Genomic DNA, 5,530 nt, shown 5'->3' on the forward strand with positions numbered 1-5,530 from the left:
CATTTTCCCAGCTGTTTGGACCTTTGGGTGCTTTCTTTGGGCTGATGAGAGCTCTAATTTGTCTTGGGCTAGTTTCAGGTTTATAGGCTGCCCCAGTCTTCAGATACATGAGGGCTGCTTTGCTCTTGTGATCACATAACTGTAAAACCAGAATCACCAGGAGGTTGCACCTAGTCAGGAATGTTGGGAACGGCATAGAACAGGTGTTTGGCACATAAGTAGACCACATATCCCTCATTGTGACCTAATTCCAGAACATCTGACTGGGCTGTTGGTTTATAGACTTTGTCCGTACCTCCCAGTGACCCTGACTAGCCACAGGCCATGAGGTCTCAGGGGTCCATCCCTGGAATGGAGCCTGTCTTCCTTGTCCCCAAGCAAGTCTTCAGAAGGTTAGAACCCAGTGTTGACTAAGTCTGTGCTTGAAACCAGGCCAGAGCCATGTCTTAGGAAGGGCAAAGAGAAGGTGCCAGAATGAGTAAAGCAGGCAGGTGGTTTAGCCAACCATAAACTCAGGAGTGACATGTGCTTCCTTCAAAGGCATTTTTGTTAACCATATCCTTCTGAGTTCTATATTTCCTTCAAGGCTGTTCTATCCATTTTGCAGATTGCCCCCCACCTCCACCCCATAATTATTATTAAAAAAATTGTTTGAGGTCTGGCATAGTGGCTCATGGCTGTAATCCTAGCACTTTGGGAGGCTGAGGCGGGAAGATCATTTGAGGCCAGGAGTTTGAGACCAGCCTGGCAACAGGGCAAAACCCCATTCTGTTAACAAAAAAAAAAAAAAAAAAAAAAAATTAGCTCGGTGTAGTGGCATGTGCCTATAATCTCAGTTACTGGAGATGCTGAGGCACGAGAATTGTTTGAATCTGGGAGGTGGAGGTGGCTACGAGCCAAGATTGTGCCACTACACTCCAGCCTAGGTAACAGAGCAAGATTCTGTCTCAAAAAAATAAAAAAGATTGAGTCGGGTACAGTGGCCTTTCCCTATAGTCCCAGCTACTTGGGAGGCTGAGGCTAGAGGATCACTTGAGCCCAGGAGTTTGAGTCTAGTCTGGGCAACATTTAAATAAATAAAAAGGATAAAAAAAAAACTCCACTGTTTATATGCTTATTGTCAAGTAGAGGAGTGTTTTGTTTGTTTGTTTTTTGATCAATGAGGAAAAGCCTTTCATGGCTATAATCATAATTTATGCTTAATAACATTTAAGAGTAGCCCTCTGTGCTAGAACTCTGCCTGAAATGATCAGTTGCTGTCACCCCATTCTTTAGCACAGTGCCCAGGAGACAGACTTCTAAAAGGCCACTCTGAGACCAAGATCATTTGACAGATAGGGAGTCGTTGAAGTCCTAGGAATTTAGGACTGGGTGGGTAAGACCTCAGACAAGGTGGTAGAGGTAGACTTGTGGACAAGGCTCAGGTCCCAGCCCAGCACACCCCTAACTCTAATCAGAGCAGTTCACTAATCTATTTTTGTGTGATAGCTGTATGGCGTGGGCCATTTAATGAGAAGTTACTGTATGCAGAACACTAGTCTAAATTTTTCATATATATCAGTCATTTAATTCTCACATAACTTCAGAAGTAAACAGAAAGCCCCATTTTAGAGATGAGGAAACCGAGAGAACTTAGGTCATTAACTCAAGGTTGTAGAGTAAGCGGCAAAGCCAAGACACAAAGCTGGGCAGTTTGGTTTCAGAGCCAGTGCTTTTCACCTCTACTGTACTGCCTCTCAACCAACACAGGGTTGCACAGGCCCATTCTCTGATTTTGTCCTCTCTTCCTCTCCCTTTAGCTCCCACTTCCTCTCTGGCCCTTTCTAGTTCATTTTCGGCAGAGCAGCCCGAGTGATCATAAAGTGCAAATCTTACCATGTCAGTCCCCTGCTTAGAACCCTCCAATGGCTCACCACTTCTCTTACTATAAAGGCGGAAGTCCTTACCCTATGCCGTCTCCCATCTCATCTCAAGCCCCTTGTTTGTTTGTTCTCCGCTGTCAGCCACTCTTCTTTCAGGTCCTCAGATGCACTATGCCCTTTCCTGCCTGAGTGTCTTTGCACCTGCTGCTACCTCTGCTTGGACAGCTCCTCACCTTCCTTTTTCCAACCCCAACCCTTGTATAGGTGACTTTTATTCATTCTTCAGAAGTATATGTCTCTTCCATGAAGAACTCTCACCTGCTGTCTTGAGACCCTATCAGGCCCCCAGGTGGGATCCTCTCATGGCTTCTCATATGTTTCTTTCACAACATTTACATAGTCCATGATAGTTTACTTGTGGGATGATTTGGTTAATCTTTGCCTTTAACACCAGACTGTCAGTTCCTTGGGTGAAGGAGCTTCATGGTAATAGTGTTATTTCAAGCATATTGTCTTGTATGTAGTAAGACTGCAATAAATATTTGGAGAACGAATGAATGTTGAATGCACACATCAATAATGAAATTTCCGTAGCTGCATTTGGCCTCTAAATCTCTGTCAGCATTGGAATTTGCAGTCTTAACAGCCTTTATTGTGTTAAGGGTTGAGAAAAGAAGCCCTAAGGCATAGCCTGCTGGGCAGATGTGCTGGGTGATTGCACAGGCTGCACACACACAGATCTGCTCATCCAAGGGGTTTCTGCCTGTGAAACCCTTCTCCCGTGAGAAGGGGAGAGAGCACTCCGTCTCAGTTACCCACTTGCCTGGGACATGGTAAGTCCTACTGCTGGGAGAACAGATGGGAATGTGTGCTCCCACAAACTAATCCTTCAGCCTCACAGCTGGAAGGATTCTCTCACATTATTTTGTTTTGTTTTTCTTTGAGATGGGGTCTTGCTCTCTCACCCAGGCTAGAGTGCAGTGGCGTGATCTCTGTTCACTTCAACCTCTGCCACCTGAGTTCAAGCAATCCTCCCACCTCAGCCTCCCAAGTAGCTGGGACCACAGGTGCATGCCACCATGCCCGATTAATTTTTTGTATTTTTGGTAGAGACAGGGTCTCACCATATTGGCCAGGCTATTCTCAAACTCCTGAGCTCAAGCAATCTGTCTATCTCGGCCTGCCAAAGAGTTGGGATTACAGGCATGAGCTACCCGTTCCCGGCCTCTACATTGTCCATTTAGTTAATGGTTTCTGCTTATCCTTCAAGGCACAACTTAAAGGTTACCTCTTCTGAGACTCCTTCATATATAGTAGTCAGTACCTTTGTTGAAAGTACCAGAAACCTAATTTCAAAGAGACTGGGCAAAATAGAAACTTGATGGTCATCATACCAAGTCATCCCATGTAACTTTGGGAAGGTTAAGGGCAGCTGGGCTTCAGGAACTCAAACACTGCCTGTAATCACGCTGCCTCTGCATGCCTGTGTTATCTTCTCATTCCTCCTCCTTCCACAAAGCAGGAAGTGTGACTGCTAACAACCCCATGTTGTTCATCCTACAGCTCCAATGCCAGAGGGGAACTGCCTCTGTTTTCTTATTTCTGATTTGAAAGATCCTGGGGAGAAATCTTTTGGCTAATCAGCGATGGCCAGGGCAGCAGGGTCACATGCCATAGATATGGCCTTTAGGAGCCAACACTTAATGTTTTGGGGTAGTTCCCAGAGATGGGACCACAGAGTCCACATCTGTAAGTGGTGAATTAGGTATTCCTTCCAGGTGGTGCCTGGCACATTGTTCAGGCTTAATCTCTGATTTCTCAGGTGGTGAGTGGAAGTCTGGGATGGAAGGGTCACTGATGAGGTGTTTGGCTGGGCTATGCCACTTGGGTGTAAGAGGGGTGTCCCACTTAGGGCAGAAACTTTCAGATGTCACCAATATCCACTTTCTCCTCCTAAAAAAGTGAACTAATTTTTACTTCAATGCATGGCCAACCAGATAGACTATTTCTCAGTCTCCCTGCTCAGAAGGCCATGAGACTACATTTTAGCTAATGGGGTATATACAGAGTGTGTACATCTTATGGGAAATGTCTTCAAAGGCAGGTGGCATGCCCTTTCTCTCTGTGGCCTGGGATGCAGATGTGATGGCTGTAGTCGAGCAGCTGTCTTGGGCCTGAGGTAGAAACTGATGAGGATGGCAAAGTAACAAAATAGAGGAGCATAGAGTTGTCATACTACATAGGTCAATGTGTGGGAGAAACTACATTCTGTCTATAAGTCACTGTTATTTGGGGTTTTCCGGCTGTCATAGCCAAACTTTATCTTACATCATTCATAAGCAGGTATGAAACAAGTTTCTCAGTCCCAGTGGAAGGCCTTCTTTATAGTTGGCCTCCCAGTCCTGCCACCTGCAAGTCTATCAGCAACAATTCCTGTCCAGTGTTTCTATTCCAGTGGTCCAGGGAAGGTAGCTTCGTGCCTTCCTATGCCGTTTCTGCCCACCCTACAGCAGGAATCGGAGTCTGTAAAGCTGCTCTCACCTGCCCAGGCCTCTCTCCATACTCGTTTCTCCTGCCACCATTATCAAGAGGCTCTGCCTATTCAACATATACCACAGGAGGGGGTCTCTGTCTATGGTGACAGTTCTGAACGCTATGTGTCCCTGTGGGACATTGTGTGAGTGCATGTGTGCAGGACGTGCCTGGGGCTGTGTCTAATGTCAGAATATATGACAACCAGTCAGAGCGGATGTTGACCAAAAGAGCAGAGCAGCATCTGGAAATCATCCTGCAGTGCCAGGAATTAATCCCAGACCCTGGACACCGAGAGACCCAGTTGTTTCCAGGGGACAATCTGTGTGGCTAGGGTACAGGGGGGAGGGGGGCGCTCAAAGGCCTTGGGGCAGCACCTGTTTTCAATTGTGGAAAAACCTAGTTCAATGCTATGACAAGCAGTTCAGCTGTACTGTGTACACTGCCTGAATATCAGCCATTGCTGTGTGTCACGTGTATGTGTGTGCCTGCCTTGGAGTGCTGGTACAGCCCAGGAGGAAGCCATGCGGGGCATAGGGTGACTCTCACAAACCTTTTTTTTTTTTCTTTTTTGAGACAGGGTTTCACTCTGTCATTCAGAGTACAGTGGTGTGATCATGGCTCACTGCAGCCTCCACTTCCCAGGCTCAAGCGATCCTCCTGAGTAGCTGGGACTACAGGTGCATGCCACCATGCCTGGCTAATTAAAAAAAAATTGTAAAGACAGTCTTGCTGTGTTGCCCAGGCTGGCCTCAAGCAATCCTGCCACCCTCAGCCTCCCAAAGTGCTGGGATTACAGGTGTGAGCCACTGCACCTGATTTTACAGAGGCTTTCTGAGCCTGGGCCATGCACCCTGGCAGTGGCAGAGAATACAGATCTCACCTAGGTTTTTGGCCTGAATGACGGTCCAGTCTGAGGCAGACGGGAACACTAGGCAGCATCCTGGGGTCAGCGACTGGCCTCAGGCAGGCAGAAGATAACTGGGACCTCTGAGGGGACATGTGACAGGGTTGAGGAGTACCAGAGGGATGGAGAGAAGCTGGACATCAAATTCAGAGTAGAGAGAACAATGCAAAATCCACCTCCTATCCCCTCTGCAACCAGTGTCCCCAGAGACACTGACCACTTCACAGAG

This window comes from Aotus nancymaae, unplaced genomic scaffold (genome assembly GCF_030222135.1).
Source record: "Aotus nancymaae isolate 86718 unplaced genomic scaffold, 86718_ANA_hifiasm-v0.15.2.pri h1tg000003l, whole genome shotgun sequence".
Lineage (NCBI taxonomy): Eukaryota > Metazoa > Chordata > Mammalia > Primates > Aotidae > Aotus > Aotus nancymaae.